The sequence below is a fragment of the Triticum urartu genome, chromosome 1 (genome assembly GCF_003073215.2).
Source record: "Triticum urartu cultivar G1812 chromosome 1, Tu2.1, whole genome shotgun sequence".
In the NCBI taxonomy this organism is placed as follows: Eukaryota; Viridiplantae; Streptophyta; class Magnoliopsida; order Poales; family Poaceae; genus Triticum; species Triticum urartu.
The window spans coordinates 235,926,392-235,945,358 of record NC_053022.1 but is presented as its reverse complement, the minus strand read 5'-3'; positions in this window follow the sequence as shown (position 1 = coordinate 235,945,358).

Below are 18,967 nucleotides of genomic sequence, written 5' to 3'. Positions count from 1 at the left end.
TTGCTGGAGTGCAGGTCCTGTGTGGTGGGGCTAGTGGTGTGGCCAGTGAAGTATGGGTACAGTCCGCTGGAGTCAGTCCTACGTTTTGTGTCACTGGTTGTACAGCCAATATAAGTGGGGTGCTATCTGATTTCTTCGACACCACCACGTTTTTCAAGGACTTTGCTGGTGCTCCTTCAGGTTCGGCAATCACCCTCTTCCTTTTTGATGTTTGATGCACAAGAACAGCATTTGAGTGGAAAAACATGGTATGATGACAGATGGAATATGTATTGATAATGGATGGGCATGGCATCTCGACATATATGATGAGTAAACTTAGCAGATGGTGGTGCAACAAACTAGAAGAAATGCAAGACAACATATGCAAGATCCACGCAATTAATAAAACCTTGCCAAATTAGAACAGGCACCTTGATGGGTGAACAGGACAGGCCATCTGCCTTTGACTCCTCAAGGTTAGATTAGTCGTTAGGATGATATTCTGAACAAGAATCAATAGGTGGGGAGCGTACGAGTTTCATTGCTTCCAGAATGGCACTCAATGCCTTGCTGCCAATTTTGTAAGTCATTGCAGTGTTCCACAATATTCTTCTGATGCGCGGATCCTGATATTCACTGTAATTGCATATAATATCTGAGAACAATGAAAACATAAATAGTTGTGAGATTATCTTTGTAATGCAGATGATATTCTAATATAGGGGCGCCCCTGTAAACACTTGTGTGCTATCACTGGATTCTGATGAGAGAGCTCATGTGTGCTGTAATATGGTGCATGCATTTATATAATCTGGCACAAGTACACAAAAAAATAGGCTCCAAAAGTAAGGATAGCTGGCAGATGATAGGTTCATAATATACTGTATAGAGAGTTTATTGCCAAACCATGATAACAAGATCACACAGCAACTAGGCATATCATAGTGCACATAACAGGGGTACACCATAACCAGGATATATAAATCGGGAAAGTGGAACTCGCTGGAAATTACGGTGTTGTATTGCCGCTAGTAATTGAAAGCCTATCGATCACGTACAGGCCAGCTCTATCAGCTGTTGACTGCAGATGTCCCTGCTCCCCTTCCTGACAAGGAACATACTGTGCTTCCCATACAGAACACCGCACGGGCCGGCGGCCGAACCACCGGCCCCACCGCCTGTGTTCCTCCGGCATCCCCACCCCCGCCCCCACCTGCGTCGAGTTTTATTCGTTCGACGAGGCCCCACCACCGCCCCCACAACCACCGTCCCCACCCGAGCCCCTTCGATCGCACCGGCGAACTCCGGCGAGCTCTGAAAAATCGACTGACCCAATTTTGAAATTTTAGTCTACTGTGATTTAACTAGTGTGGAATTTAAAAGGGGAAAACCATAAGCATTGCGAGTATGGTGTTGAGCGTGCCATGGAGGATCTGAAGGTGCAAACCGGACAAAGGCAACTTCGCAACCAAGACAAGAAATCAGAGTAAAGCAGTGGCGATCTATTTTCCTGCTGCGATAAATAAGTTGAGCAGATACGAAAGAGTACCGCCTCTGGTGCGGCGCCGTGTACACATCTACTGAGAATTTGGCGGTGCTGCGGTAGCGATGTCTGTCGGTGGCGTGGAAGCAGATCTAGGAGGGTAGACGGTGGCGGCGGGGCGCGGTGGACGAGACAGTCGTAGGAGCGGCACCGGCAAGGTGGACGACGGCGGGGATGATGCGAGAGGACGGGATGCAAGGATCCCGGTCCGAAGTCGTGGATGAGAGAGGTCGATCTCTTGTAATGGACGGCGGCGTCGGGGTATCAGCTCCGGCATGGTGGAGGAGTACGGTGATGGATGGGGTGGCGGACGGCGGCGGACGGAGGAGGGTGGGGTGGAGAGGGTGTTTTGGCGCCCACGGAGTACGAATGGGGAAAAGGGAGGTAGAGAGGAAGGGGGAACCATGTATTCAGCGCGCGCTTGTCTCAAATGCGAGGATATTTACAAACTTAGCCCCCATTTCAAATTTCTACTACATCACAGCAACACTAGTCGGTTGGGGATAGGACGGTAATCTCGCATACACCGAACATTTGCCGATGAGAGTTTGTTTTTGGCGCCCACCGTGTATGAATATGAATCGGGGAGGGAGTCGATTTCGGCCGAGGACACACTGTGTTTTGGCGCCCACCGTGTATGAATCCGGGTGAGAGGCGGTTACGTCACGTTTGGGTGAAATTACAAACCTACACATATCGAAACCTATAGAAATCCAGCATATAGGCTTTGCGTGGCAGGGATAGGTAGTAGTGATTTCTATCTCGCAGATTTTGGTTTCGGGCGGTTACTGCGACTTTCCCGCTTCGTTCTAATTTTGCAGAGTGCACGTTTACCGTGCCAACTCAATTCGAATCCCATTTGTATTCTATTTTTTTCGGGCGGGATCCATTTTCAATTGGAATTACATTCTATATACATCATTTTTTATATATACTTTCAAAAGCACAAAAAAGAATTTTGGTCCTTTATATGTATAATATGATTTACAAATACAACGATCTCGAAATCTTAAGGTTGAATTCAAAAAAATTTAACCAAATTATGTTCTACTAAAATGTATGGATCAGTAATATCTACATATTAAATAACATAGATGTGCGTGAATTCATATGAGTATGCATGTTTGATAGATCAATTTTGGTTTGAGTATGGATTACATGTATCATCATCTCGAATTCAAATATTTGAATCCCTTTTTTGTTCACTCCTTTCACGCCCATCTCTCTCTCGCATGCATGCTCCTTCAGGTAGCTATCACTTTGTTTTCTCTAGCTCACCCGCACGCTCACATCATGTTGCTCCTATCCTCGCAAACATGGTCTCTCGACGTCTCCCTTGAGAAGTGTCACACTCTCCCTATCATTATAAATTACACGGTTTTCATTATCTCTCACGTCTCTACTGTTCTCTGGTATCACTCGGTACCTAAGCTTTCTTTTTCACCGCCAAACACACAGTCTCCACTCGTCTTTCACTTTGTCTTTCTCTCTATGGGATTCTCGCACACACCCTATATGTCTCTACATATGATTCATACCACTAAAGTTACTCTCTCTATCTCTCCTGTAGACACAACATTTGTCGCGGTCTCCTTTTCGTCTCCATCCCAGACCGACATTATTCATTTGTTTACCGATCAAACAACCCCGACTACCGTCTCCTCTCTCTCTCAGACACACACTCACAACTCCTGCTTCCACTGCCCTTCCCGACTACCGTCTCTCACACACACACACAAAAAAAACTCTCTCTTTCGCACCCCGACTCGTATTTCTCTCACAAACATTTATCGACTAGCTAGCCTCTAGATAGGTTTATACACCTGCACACTCGTGCTTCCACCATCGCATACATGTCTCTCTCCCGCTCCTTGTATCTATGTAGATTTTTCTTCCCGTCTTGAGACACGCCCTCTCGATCATGCACACACACACTATCGCCTCATTTTAAGTTGATACAGATCGCACACACACTCCTTGTGTCTTTTGTCACACATGCACTCCGTCCTCCTCCACTCGCCCTCTCTCTCACACACACATGGGCTTTTTGCAACAACTAGCAATATGCCCATGCGTTGCACGGAACATCAAGATGCGTTTGTATGAGTAGTTTATCTTGTGGGGGAAAAGGATGAATGAGGGAAGGCCTTATTTGCAAATGTGGAGAGGGGTGTGGGTATCTTTTTGCAAAATTGCCATAGTTTCCTTCCTATCCGTCAGATATAGATCGGACGGCCTATATTGCAGGATGGCAGGCACACGATCATCACCGACAATGCTTATTATAAGAGTGGGATAAAAAATAGAGTTGGTGATGATGGTGGGCCTGCCGTCCTGCAATGTAGGTCGTCTGATTTATATCTGACGGATAGGAAGGAAAATATGGCAATTTACCCGCACTCTTCACCACATTTGCAGATAAGGCCTTCCCTCATTCATCCTTTTCTCCCACAAGATCTTGATGTTCCGTGCAACGCATGGGCATCTTGCTAGTAAGAGTAGAAATTAGACATATACCACTTCTCGAATCTTGAAACCAACAACATTCCTCCCTTATCTCATCAAAACCGCCAAAGGAATATATTTTGAGTGAACCATAACATATTTTTAGTGATATACGTATTTCAAAGCTAGACTTTTTTTCTATCAAATCGGTGAGTATGTATTAATCCAGTGGCAGAGACAGGCCTGGGGCAGCTAGGGCTATAGCCCCAGGCCTAGAAACAACTTCCTTTGTAATTTCTTCATGCAAAGCATAGAAAATCATAGAAGTTTATCACTCAACATAGCACAGCCCCAGGCGTAGTCTGCATCTAGCTCCGCCACTATATTAATCTACTTTGATCGTGTGGCAACGGATTGGCACATTGCTAGTAGTTATTATAATTTTTTGGAAACCAGACAAACGGTGGAGTACATATACGAAGAGAAGAGGCGCACGCACGCAGTCGGCCTCTCGCTGTCTCGCACACATGAGTGTTACGTAAAGGCGACGTTAACAAATAAACCCTAAAACCCTAGGGGCATGATTGCTGCATTCCGGGTACCGGGTACGTGGTGGAGCACCTTTGTAGGAATAGTCAGCTCGCGTGATAATTTGATCCGTAGGAGTTGATGGTCGGGACCACAGGTGAACGACTTGGAGCGCGAAGGCTCGCCAGTTGCCACAGATCGAGTAACCATGTTTAAAATATCGTTTTTTAGCGGGGTTAAGAGTTCCGATTGTCAATGGCGCTTTATAAGTAGTAAGTAGTTTTTAGAACGATTGGTATGGAGCGAAAATGGAATTCATAGTACTACGTACCTCCTTGGCGTATGGTTGTATGGTTTGTTTTTTTTGCGATGGATGTTGTATGGGTTTATGTTGCGAGATGTTGAACCTGGTACTCCTAGGGCAAATACTATGGTTTAGATTTAGATGCTGGTTTTCTTTAATGAAAATCGGAAGGGGAAACCCTTCTTCGATTAAAAAAACTACTACCTCCATTCTGGTTTACTAGTCCCCGTCGTACTTTGGGTCAAAGTTTGTCCATGAACTTTACATGTAAAATGTCAATGGAAAACGAGATTTTGTTATACCCAAACAAAAAAGGACTGGAGGGAGTGATTGCTCTGACACATACACGACCTCTCATAGCGCAGGCATTGAACCGGCGCGCCGGCCAAGAGGGCCGCACTCGCTGCAGGCCCGGCTGAGCACGCCTCCTCGCCGCGTGCAACTAGCTTAAGACTGCCCCGCCTGCCTTCATTGCATCCGCACGTGTCCTGGCAACACGTCCTTCCGCGAGCCGGTAGGCATTTTAGAACACAAAAATGACTAAAATATAATTAATTTACGCATGGTCTTGACTTGTTGTGCTTGCACTGGTAGCATGGTCTTGACTTGTTGTGCCACCTTATTGGCCGAACGGCTAATCTTTGACAATTGAAGATTGTTGATCAACTTCGAGATGCTCAATGCTTTCATCTTCAGGTCACGCATAGCAGACCTGTCAACACTTTGACCGGCATCAATGAAATCCCACGACCAAATTTATACTAAAATATCAATATCTACAATACTCCCAAAACACTTAGGCACGGTGCATTAACTTCTACCTCGTTTCTTGTTTCTTGACATATCAACCAATAGGAGATGTGGGTGTGCATGCTTTTAATGACTTGAGACTACCAAACAAGACATGCAGTGGTTAGTTCATTACATGGAATGCTAGTAATTAGCAAATAAACATTAAGATCACTCGTTTTCCCCTCCTCCTTGGTCATAGTGCACAATCTAAGATGACTTGCTCACCTAGACGGAGGAAGTACTGATTATAATGAGTATAAGAACTACGTTTTATAATGAGTGTAAAATATTGATTTGACATAGTGAATGTTGACACATTGTGGAATAGTTTGAAGTCTGCAAAAGTACTCAACTAGTGCTGTCGTTCTCCACAAAAAATGTGTTTACCAATGCATGAATGAACACTAGTTACTCTAACCCCCCACTCTTCTTTAATTCTTTGCCACATCAGCATGTTTGCTATTCCTGTGTGCATGATACCAGCTAAGATACCACCATTATGGCTAGCCTTAATTATCGCATGCAATAATTTAGTGCACCTTGAAATATGAACATGTGTGGGGCGTGTTTGTTTTTAATAACTTGAGACTACACCTAGCCCGGCATGCAAGATGACTTATTACGCACCGTTCCCCATACCTGCAGGAAGCCCGTTCGTCTCCAAATCTTTTCCTCTCCATGTGTGGAAACAATATGCCTGCCAAACTCTCCTTCTCCCTCCGGCGGTCCGACCACTCCACCCCGTGTGAAAAAATCTGCATGCATGACTCTCCTCCCCCCACGCTCGTCCAATCCGTTGTGACCGGCAATATTTCCACCCTTCGCTCCCCCGTAATTTACTCCAACAAATATGCCCACGTAGCTATTACTTAACTGCAGGTGCATTCGGTCACTGACATATGGGCCCAACAGGGGTCTGGCCCACATGTCAGTGACGCAACTGGACCGACAGTTAAGTCAGTGCAACTCAGTCCATATCTTACGTAGGTGTGCCATTGCTCTCTATAAATACTGCGCCTCCCACGACATCGCTATCTCCTCCCCCTCACGTTCACGTTCATCGCTATCTCCTCCCTCCCTCTCATGTCGACCACCATGGCATCGCCCCTCCCAAGCCCTAGGAGCCCCTCGCTGCACCGCGCGGACGGTCACGCGTCGCCGTTCCGTTCCTCGCCGCCACTAGTCGAGGAGGACACGTCGGTGTTCCGCTCCTCGCCGCTATGCAACGTGTCGCCGTTCCGTTCCTCGCCGCCACTAGTCGAGGAGGACGCGTCGACGTTCCACTCCTCGCCGTGACGTGACGCGTCGCCGTTCCGTTCCTCGCCGCCACTAGTCGAGGAGGACGCGTCGGCGTTCCGCTCCTCGCCGCGACGTGTCGAGGTGGACGCGTCGGCGTTCCCAATCTTGCCAGCAAGCGTGCCGGAGGACGCGTCGGCTCCCCGCTATGAGGAGAACGCCGCGCCGCCCGCCGAGACCCCCAGCCTTGAGGAGCTTTGGAAAGAAATGGATGTCGCCTTGTGGGAGGCTTTGCCTCCAGTAGAGGGCGCCAAAATAGAGGCAGAGAAGAAGGTCGAGGAAGAGAAGCGCACCGCGGAACAAGCTGCCTGGGAGGCCTATGTCGCGTCCGAGAGAGTCAGGCAATTGGCTCTTTGGCAGAAGGCTCGTGCGAGGGCCGTGAGGGTGGCAGAGGACGCCCGTGCCGACGCCCTGAGTGCAGTCGGGCCCAAGCGCCTGATCTACGCTTGGCGGTACGTGGACCGGGTGCACGCTTCCAGTGAGGAGGAGTACCTGTTGGCGCCGGATCACCACACCGGTGAGATCACGCTCGCCCGCCTGCAAGCCGCCAATCAGCACCTCGCGAGTTGCGAGGCTGAGGAAGAGGCGTTGTGTCGGCACGCTGGGAAACGTCCGCACACTAGGGCACTCGTGGCGCGCCGCAAGCGCTCCTGCGAGCGCCGTGGCTTTTAGGAGGAGTACAATTTTTGTTTCATAAGGCGATCTCATTAGTTTTGGGACGCAAATGATAAATCCCAAACGTTCAGGAATTTTTAGCGTCGTTAATTAAGTATGTAAAAGGGAAAGTTTGGAAACCTTTTGTATTCATACGCATGTTGCAAGTACGTGCATATAGCACAAACTTTACCGTATACTATCGCACTACACGTCTCTCTCGATATATGCTTGCAGACTGTGCTACTCCCTCCGTCCAGGTCAATAAGTCATCTTCGGTTGTGCACCGTGACCAAGAAGGAGGGAATACATATACACCTAGACGGAGGGAGTACTACTTTTACTTATGTACGTGCAAATGCACGTTTTAACATTACGATGCGGTTTTTGTAAAAGTAGAAAAATAGCACTAGTCAAGCTTGTGAAATGATTCAATGAAAAAAAAATGCAAAAATGCTCGTTTGATTGTTTATTTTTAGCTTCCTTCTCTGTGGTTATTTCTCTGTCGTACTTTGTACGGAGTATCTCACTGGTTGGAAAGGCATGCAAATTCCCAAACCGCTTCCTACACCCTGTATCTCACTGGTTGCCGGCGTTGACATTGTCGCCCATGTCGTCGAGGATGAGGTTGCCGAGGTCGGGGAAGAAGTTGTCGTTCGCAACTAATCATGTGGACTAGCATAGTAGTAGGATACAGAGTAGAAACATGAATTCTACCACGATTTCGAACAGGAAGTACAGAAACACATACCGTGCAACGGGAGCAGCACCATTGGCGTTGAGGTTGTCGCCCATGTCCAAACACCACGTAGACACGGTCTTTGAGCACGGTTCATAGTCGTTCCACGCTCAGGCATTGAAGTTTGTAACTATTTTAGATTAGAATATACTACTCCTCCGGTGCTAGTAGTAGAGCAGAGTCCTACTCTACTACTCTACTCAAGCAAGATAGGGCATAGCATTGTAGGGAGTACCAGTACTGTGATCACTCAAGCAAGTTGTCTGGCATCGACATGACCCTATGCTGCTGGTATGTGTCTCGTAAGTCAAGCGGCGTGTTGTAGTCATCATCACCTGTCCACTTCCCGCAGCACATATTCGCTTCTCCATCTTTGTCCGCACATAATCTCGTCCAATCTTCCATCCCCGCTAAGGCGCCTCCCCCCCTCGTCCGAAACCCAAGCACTAACAATGGCAGAACCGAGCAGCATCCGCCGAAAGAGTGGCTGGAATTCGCTCCTCACAGAGGTAATCAAGCTCATTGTTTCGCATGTGGACAATCTCAGTACCATGCCGCTCGCCGCGTGCTCGTCGGGGCTGTACCGTTTACTTAAAGCCCTCAGGCCGGAGCTTTTTAAGCCAACTCCTTGCTTGCTGATGTCGCCTGATCTTCAGAAATGGTGTGTCACGCAGCATAACAACCATAGTGTGGCGAGCATCAACCCCCTTGACTGCGATCCGATTCCCGTCAGCCTCAACTACATTAACGGTATGTACTGGGTCGGCATGAACACGTCTTGGATGGTGCTCGTCGACGGTCGCGGCGGCTAGATGCTCGTGGAGATCTACACCCGGCGATTGATCCCCGTCCCTTTGATTAAAACTGCACTGCTTTGGCACCGCGACCCAGAATACTCGGAATCTTATAGTAGCCAACATGATACCAAGTTTGATTTGCTCAAGGTTGTAAACTGCCAGAATACTCGGAATTATAAAGACTTTAGGCTAATTGCATTCTTCAACCGTGGTCTCGCCTATCTGACAGGTCACTGTGGTAAGTGGATAAATCTGCATGTCCATCGCAGGATCATACATCCTCCATGGTTCTCTGATGCCATTGAACACAAGGGCTTCATTTACGTTGTCGACTCCTTCTATGGCTGGACGTATTGCTGGCCTACTCCAGTCATCGCTACAAACGGCTGTTACAACAGTATGCTACTTTCCTATGATATCATGATGGCTTGCTTATATTACTGTCAACATTTGCTGAAAAAATATTAATGCTCATAACATGCTGTTCTTAAGATTGACTAAACCAAGAGCCCTTTTTTATTTGACTCCAACTTGATATGATGCTGTAGGCCACCTGGTGTCCCTACTCTTCCTAATCCCAGAACCTTTCAAAGAAAAGCGGCATCGCAGTTGCAGGAGGTTCCTGGCTCGATCAGCCGACGACGAAAGATTGATGATTGTTTGCACGTACCGGACGTGTTGTTTCGCGGAATACAATGACAGTCACTGCAAGGTCTTTGAGCAGGAGCCCAGCTTCTCTGGGCCTTCAGGAATTTTTGACTAGAGGCTGGTAAGTAGCCTTGGTACACGCTCTCTGTTTGTCGGACTGAATTATCCGATTAACCAGGAGATAACCGACGGCAAGGATCATGATGGCAGCGCGGTTTCGTTCATCAGGAAAAACTGTGTGTACATAGCGTACCATGCGTCTCTGCATGCACCATACCCTGATATGTGCCACCACGCTCTGCAGCCCAAAGTAGGAGAGAGGGTCGCAAGTATCAGACTTCGACCTGCTGGCTGGAGTTTCCCCCGTCAGGCACCCATCTGGTTCAAGCCGTCAGCCAATCTCCACAGCTTAATAAATAGTAACGTCTAACTGAGCCAGTTAGTTAGATGCGTACACTTGGTGTAGTAGGATCTTTATTTAGTTTGATGCATACACTTGTTCTTTTTTGGTAGCCCTTTTGTAATGATGGTTGATGTTTGGTTTGGAAGAGAGAACTGCGTCTTCACTCTTCTGGCCTGCTTACTGCTTCTGTTGCACCCCCAACCCTGGTTACTGCTGCTGCTCTTTTCAATGTACAATCAGTAGTATATTTCGTCTGTTGGTTGAATAAATGTGTTGTTAGAACGACAAACACAATGTTTTGGAAGTCGTTGCACAGTTCGATCCTTTAGTGCCCCGTACCATACATAGCGCATACTATTTATCATACGGAACACATTTTTTTTGAAACTCGGAACACATTTTCCACTTGTTGATAACATGCAGCCCACTAATGAAGGCCCAATAGAGAAGCCCATAATTAACTGGAAGGGAGGCTCTCACAGGAATCCGACCCAGGTACATGCTCATGGTCCCCTAAACATAAATAATAAATAAATAAATAAATAAAGCTAAATGCTCATGCACCAGTTCTTTGGGAAAATAGGTAGCCCAGTATTTCTTTTTGAAGAATACCCAAGCTAGGCCTATTTGTTTTCTCCAAATTACTGGGCTGCAAATCTTTCAAGACGAGGAGGGATGAATTCCAGCCTGGCTTAAGAGTATGGTCAATGTCTGTTAAAAGTAATATCAAAAGGGGTTGAAAATTCCAAAAAAATTATAGCAAATGGGATATAAGTATCTTTTTTGTTTTTATTCTTCACTGATATCTTATACGTATTTCATTGCATTTAACATGACATAGTACTAATTTATTTTTAATTTTTTTAGTATGGATATTAAGAAAATTTCCCACATATTTAGTTAATTTTTTGACCCTGGTACTGACCAGAAAATGGCCAACAATTCTAAAAATGGAAAATGGGCTGCAATAAATTCCATATGAATTAGAAAATGTGTACAAATTATAAAAATAATAGCAAATGGGTTGTACACGCCACATATTTTGAGGCTGACTTGTTTACGCAAGGCTTTGTCAGTGAACACACGATTCTAGCAGCAGTTAGTGTTGGATGTCCTTCCAATGGCCGACGTGCTTCTTCAATCTCTATTCTTCCTGCTCCAGCCGCCTAAACTAGCGCCGGCGGGACTGCCTGCTCCCTCCTCTTGTGGCCCGCTGTGAAGCCGCGCAGGCTTCCCCGGCCCACCCTACTCCCTCCGCTGGCCTGGCCGCACGCAATCAACTGCCTCCTTATTACGCGAAAAAAATGATTCCTCCCACTGACATCTGGGGCGCACCAGTTGGTAGGCGGACCTGTGGGCATACTAAGTTGACACGTACGCAGGGCTTGTCAACTTAGCCAACAAACGATTCTAGCAGCAGTAACCATTGGATTTGAATCGAACGGTCCTGCTGCTTCTTCCATCGCTGCTCTTCTTGCACTAGCCGCCCAAACCAGCGCCGAGGAGACCGCCTGCTCCTGCCTCCAGTGGCCGGCTGTGCTGCCGATGAGGCCTCATCTCCCCCTACTACTCCCACCGCTAGCCAGGCCCTGCGGCGACGGCAGCCTCACACCGCAGCCGAACCAGTGAACCCTCGTACTCCTCTCCGCGTGGGCATCCACTGTCGCGTCTTCCCCAGCTCCGCGTCGTCCCCTTCCTAGGCCTCACCGTCCTCCACCGCCTTGGTGCTCTCGGTGCGGCGTGGTCAACATGGTCAACGACATTCCATCGGAAGAGTATTGTACGTGGAGAGGCTGACAGCTGGGTCGACAGCCACAGCCCAGTTTTTTTGTGATTTGCCAAGTAAGTCGCTTTGTCAGGCCTGTTGGGCTGCAAATCTTTCAAGACGAGGAGAGCTTTCATTCGGCTGGCCAAGAAAATGGCCCATCAGTAATGAGAAATGGGTTGTACATTTTTAAAACACATCAAACCGGCAATTAGTTTCAAATATCTTTTTTTCATTTCGAGATTTGAAATTACATTAATTTTTATGCGTGGAGAATTTGTTGGATTTTATATTGATATACATTTATTTTTAAAATCAGTTTGAATGTGAGTCGAAATTTCGGGATTAAAAACAGTTTGGACCGCACCGAAATATGCAAAATTTCGTATAATTTTTTAACCGTGGCCACAATATGGGTTGTAATGCTAACAAAAAGAATATGGGCTCCAAAAAAACCTTAATAATTAGCAAACGGGCTGTAAATTATTTGAAATAATGGCAAATGGGCTGTATGCTGTTTTCCACAGATTTGAGGCTTTCCTAAAAAAAGGTTGACGCACAAGCAGTGACTGTTGGATGGCCATCCAACGGCCATCGTGCTTCTTCAATCTCTGCTCTTCCTGCTCCAGCCGCTCAAATAGGCGCCGGCGGGACTACCTGCTCCCTCCTCCCCGCGGCCGGCTCTGCTGCCGCGCAGGCCTCACCGACCCACCATACTCCCATCGCTGTCCTAGCCATCCCTCTACTCACCCACACTGTCGGTGGGAACGACACCTATGGGATCACAAGAATCCCTACTACGGTTGCGGGGCACGGGGTCGTGAGAAGAGCGGATCAAACAAATAGCACACGGTTCGTTTATCCAGGTTCGGGCCGCGGGGATGCGTAAAACCCTACTCCTGCTTTGGTGGATTGTATATCTGTGTTCTTGAGCTAGCTATGGGGCGTGAGGAGCTCCAAAAAGCCGAATCCCCCTCCTGGTCGCCTCGGGCCTCCTTTTATAGGGAAAGGGGTTGCCACAGTGGCACCAGGAGGTGGAAAGAGAGTAGTGATGTGAGGTTATCCCTCGCATTACATGACAAGGCGCATTTAATGCATCTTGCCCAGGTGTCCTTGCTTTATCGGGGACGGGGGGAGAGCCCTGTCTCGTCCACCGCCGCTCCCTCTCGTGTCGACACGCGCCCTGGCCAGCAGCACCCGCGGTGCCATGTAGGCAGGCAGGCAGCTGAGGTGGCGCAGTGGTGGGTCTCCAAGAAGATCTGCATACCGCCACGCAGGTGCCTGCCCAGCTGGTTGGGTCGGCAGCTGCATGCGAAGGTGGTGGAGGTTTGACTAGCGTGGGCCTGATGGTGGCCCTACGGGTGTTCTCGGCAAGGGCCTTGCCGAGGCCCCCGCAAGGGTCTTGCCGTGGCGCCTGCTGTCATCCCCGGCAAGGCTCTTGCCGGGGGCCTTGTGGTCCTCCTTGGCTGGGATCCCGCCAAGGATCATCGTCTTCTAAAGGGTGTATCTGATCTTGAATGCCTTCACAAAGATCTGCATGCCACCACGGGGATGTCTCCCGAATCATGGGGGCAGTGGACTCAAGGGTGACTCACCCCGTAGGTGTGGGGCGAGCTGCCACGGCAAGGGTCTTGCCGGGCTTGCTAGAACCGCCTCCCGGCAAGGATCTTGCCGGGGGGGATCCGCTTCGTCCCCTTTGCTCTTTGTGGTCTTGGTCCTGGCGTTGTTCTGCTTCTCCTGAGCTTTGGCCTTACCTTGGCTCACCTCCCTTGCCTTGCTCAGTGTGGTGGTGCCCGTGGCTCAGACTGCCCGTGCACAGTTATAGGGGTACAAAAAGTGTACCCCTCTTTTTGTACACCGACAGGAGCCCCGGGACCTGGGCCACACGTAAGCGCAATCGCGTCGTTGGGCTAGGCCCAAAAACGGTGCGCGGGCAGGCGGGGTGGTTTTTACTGCGGTAAGTTTCTTCGTGCGCTGCGCTTCCCATGCTTCCCGCACGTGGCGTGGCGTGGGGAGGCGTGTGTGACATGGGTGGCATGCGTGGGGCTGAGCTCTGCATGCATGCTTCACGTTGTAGTAAAGGGGGCGGTTCGCGCCTTCCCCATAAATGGAAGGAGGCATGGAGGCGCGGCCCATTTACTGAACGGGGCCGAGGCGTGGTCTTCAAGGCGTCCACTCCCCACGATCACGAGGTGGGGAGAGGTTGCCTCACCCGTTGCCTCGGTCCTGCACGCCCGCCATGTGGCTCTCATGTGCCTGGGGTCGCGAACGGTAGAGGCGGGAAACCGGGCCGCCGCGGGCTGGGGCGGCGGGTCGGTTCCAGTTCCCTATGGCTTCCGCGTCTTGATTGGCTGAGCGGGGTGGCCGAGCCCCCACCCCGTTCCTTTATAAAGAATGGGGGGATGGCGTCCCGCATTCCTTCATCTCCTCCTTCCTTCAGCTTCTGCTCCCTCCCTTCCATCCATCATGGTGAGAGGGAATCCTGGTCCTTCAATGGTGGCGGCGAGGGTCACCGCTCGACAACGCATCCCTCCTTCTCCTGCACCCGCGGCGGCAGAGCCAGCCGCGAGGGTAAGGGGGAGGGGGCGAGGCCGTGGGCGAGGCCGAGGCGCTCGGGGAAGAGGAGGACGGGGCGGCGCGCCGGCCTCACCTCCACCGGCAGTTCCTCCCCCATGGAGGGCCATGTTGGGGATGACCCATGCGAGTTCTTCGTCAGGCTGTGCCGGCCGCCTCGCCGTCGCCTTCGTCTCCCGACTCCATTCGCGCGGGAGATGGAGTTGGATCCACAACTGCGCATGAGGGGTTGCGGGATCAGTGGCACGCGGGCCCGCGTCGAGTTCCCCGCCCCTCACGTGATGTATCTTCGTCGGGGATGGAAGACGTTCGCCCATATCCATCGCTTGACGGAGGGTCTCACTCTCCATTTTAAGCTGATGCAGGGTGGCCTTCTCTCCGTCAAGGTCTTCGGGTGCTTTGGGACCCGTGCAAGGTGCTGCATGGAGAGCTCTTCTGATAGTGAAGACTCCTCCTCGGGCGGGAGTGACGAGGAGGACAGCGGCAGCGACGACGAGGGTAGTAGGCGGCAGGATGACGGGTCTGATTAGGCCCCGGGTGCCGCACCACGCGGCACCGGCGACCCCATCATCCGCGTCGCCGGCTCCCTGAACTTCTCGGGGTCGTCTCCTTGGGCGGCTGGCGTTGGGAGGCTGTGGAAGAGGAAGAGGGCGGGCGGCAAGGCCGTCAAGTTGGAGTACGCGGGCACCGACGCCTTCGACACGTGCTGACGTCCTGCCGCCTCATCTTCGAGCTCTGCTTCCGGCGCCGCCATCACCATCCAGCCCTCGGACGGCCACCGAGATGTTCTCTCAGTATCTTCTGCCGCCCGTAGCTCGCCTAGGCGCCCCTTTTGCCCTTTTCGTCTCCTTGACCTGCCTCCTGAGGAGAAGGAAAAGAAAGGGATTACGGGCACCTTATCTATTTTTAGTTTGTAAGCCTTCGGGCCTTAGCTGAATTTAAAACTTGTAATCCCATTATTCATGTTTTTCATTCCCTATGGACTGTACCTGAGTGGAATGTTTTTAATGAAAAAGGGATGTTTGCCGGGTCATCTGTTTGTGGGTAGAACCCATGACAAGGAGTAAAACCTTGTTATCTTTAAGACAAACATTTCCTTGCCAGCAACAGGCCTTGCCGTCTCCCCACTTCGCTCGAACTTTCTCACACCTTTGGCGGAGGCAGGGATGAGGTGGGTTTAGGCTCCTTGTTTCATCCTCTCGCTGCCGCGACTATGACCAAACCTGGCCCCAGGAACGAGCCCTAGGGCCTAGAGTTAGGGGAGCACGGTAGCTTTAGGAAAAACAAGGTTTCACATACCTCAGTCCATAAGGGAATGCATGATAAGGGATGAAGAACTTATCAGAAGTTGTAGCCCCTGGCAACTCTGGTTTGCCGTGGGTGAAACTTTGCTCTTGCAGCCCCCGGCAATACTGGCTTGCCGTGGTCTAGATGCTGGTCTGTCCCTCTTCTCTTTTCCTCCCAAAGTGGTTCGGCACGGATATCCGTGTGTCCTGTGAACCAAAGAATACAAAAGAAAGACAAAGAGACGCACACTCGACCTCTAAGCTAGGGGTTGTAGGATCGAAAGTATGTCTAGAGGGGGGGTGATTAGACTACTTGACCAAATAAAAACTTAACCTTTTCCCAATTTTAGTTCTTGGCAGATTTTAGCTATTGTAGGACAAGTCAAGCAATCATCACACAATTCAAGAAAGCATGCAAAGAGTATATTGGCAGCGGAAAGTAAAGCATGCAACTTGCAAGAATGTAAAGGGAAGGGTTTGGAGAATTCAAACGCAATTGGAGACCCGGATGTTTTTCCCGTGGTTTGGATAGGTGGTGCTATCCTACATCCACGTTGATGGAGACTTCAACCCACGAAGGGTAACGGTCGCGCGAGTCCACGGAGGGCTCCACCCACGAAGGGTCCATGAAGTAGCAACCTTGTCTATCCCACCATGGCCATCACCCACGAAGGACTTGCCTCACTAGCCGTAGATCTTCACGAAGTAGGCGATCTCCTTGCCCTTACAAACTCCTTGGTTCAACTCCACAATCTTTTCGGAGGCTCCCAAGTGACACCTAGCCAATCTAGGAGACACCACTCTCCAAGAAGTAACAAATGGTGTGTTGATGATGAACTCCTTGCTCTTGTGCTTCAAATGATAGTTTCCCCAACACTCAACTCTCTCTCATAGGATTTGGATTTTGTGGAAAGAAGATTTGAGTGGAAAGCAACTTGGGGAAGGCTAGAGATCAAGATTCATATGGTAGGAATGGAATATCTTGGTCTCAACACATGAGTAGGTGGTTCTCTCTCAGAACATATGAGTTGGAATTGTGTATGTGTTCTGATGACTCTCTCCACGAATGAAGAGGAGGTGGAGGGGTATATATAGCCTCCACACAAAATCGAACCGTTACACACAGTTTTACAATCTCGGTGGGACCGAATCAACAAACTCGGTCGGACCAAAAAGGTAAACCTAGTGACCGTTAGAGATTTTCGGTGGGACTGACACGCAACTCGGTAGGACCGATATGGTTAGGGTTTGGGCATAACGTAATCTCGGTGAGACCGATTAGACAAGCTCAGTGAGACCGAGTTTGGTAATAAGCTAACCAGAGAGTTGGTCAGGCAAACTCGGTGGGACCGATTTGCTCTTTCGGTTAGACCGAAAAGTTACAAAAGGGAAACAAAGAGTTTACATTGCAATCTCGGTGGGACCGATTCGCTCTTTCGGTGAGACCGAAAAGTTACGAAAGGGAAACAGAGAGTTTGCAATCCCATCTCGGTGAGACCGAGATCCCTATCGGTAGAACCGAATTGCTAGGGTTTGGCAGTGGCTTATGACAAGTGAAACTCGGTGGCGCCGGATAGAAAGAATCGGTATGACCGAGTTTGGCTTAGGGTTTAGGTCATATGTGGATATGGGAAAGTAGTTGAGGGTTTTGGAGCATATCACTAAGCACATGAAGCAAAAGGCTCATTAAGCAACACCTCATCCCTCCTTGATAGTATTGGCTTTTCCTAAAGACTCAATGTGATCTTGGATCACTAAAATATAAAATGAAGAGTCTTGAGCTTTTGAGCTTGAGCATATCATTTGTCCTTAGCATTTTGAGGGTTCCACTTTCACATCCATGCCATGCCAATCATTGAGCTTTCCTGAAATAGTCATCTTGGAATAGCATTAGCTCAATGAGCTATATGTTGTTATGAATTACCAAAACCACCTAGGGATAGTTGCACTTTCAATCTCCCCTTTTTTGGTAATTGATGACAACATATAGATCAAAGCTTCGACAAATGATAGTAAGCATGAAATATATCGTCGCTTTGAGAAGTATGTGACAAGTAAGAGCTCCCCCTAAATTTGTGCATATTTAAAATTTGCTTTGGACTGCAAATGCACAAAGAGTTAGAGTCATGGGTTACTCTTCCATGTCACATACATCTTCGTGGAGCGCTTAAAATGATAAGAATGAAATACATGCACTCATCACCAAGAATAGTGAATGATCACATAAGATAGATAAGTTGATAATATTAAGCAAACATTAAGTGTAGCTTATGATCAAACACATGATCATCAATGTCTCACGAGCAATGACATAGTATCTCACACAAAAGCAAACAAAGTTCGAAAAACCACCAAATAAAACAAGAGAGAATAAAAGCAACACTCTCTCTCGAAGCCTATGATCTATATATTTTCTCCCCCTTTGGCAACAAGTTACCAAAAAGTTCCTAGAAAATGCATAATGCTAAGTCGACGCTCAGGCTTGATCTTCAAGGACGAAGCCTTCTGTAGACGTGGTCGGAGTCGAGGCTGAAGTGGATGCTGGAGCTGGTGGAACTGAGGCTGTAGCTGGTGCAGACGTGGTGGCTCTGGGGTCAGCAACTCGCACTGCAGACGACCTCGGACCTCGTGGCACTCTGGCAAAGGCATCAGTTGTAGTCTTGCCTCTCCTCTCCTGCATGTCATCCTAGAGCTGCTCCACTGCAGTCTGAATCTCTGTCACTTTGACATCCAAGTCATAGAACTTTTGTTCCATGATCCTCTCTAAGCTTGCCTGGTTCTGAGTTAGGGTGGCTAGTCCTTGCTCAATCCGCAGGGTGGATTCAATCAAGTAACCAAGCTGCTCTTGTTTGGTTTTCAGGAAATATTCAGATGCTTCCTCTTGAGTAGGCATCTTGGCAGCTTTCTCCTTCCTCGCCTTCTCCTTCTTGGCTTGTGCTTGGGCAGATGATGGCTCAGTCTCAGTCATGACCACTTGATTATCTTCAAAGTATGGACGGATGGGCAGGTGTTCCTTGTCCAATAAGTATATGCTCGTGCCCATCTTAGAGTTGATGAGTTCCTGAATCTGTGGGGCATATCCACAGCTCCTCTTCTGGTCTGCTGCTGTCCTCTTGATTGTTTCAATCATAAGGCTCATGACTTTGAATTTTTGTGGCACGTCAAAGATATGAAGCAAGTTGATCGCGTGGCCCCTGATCATCTTGTGATC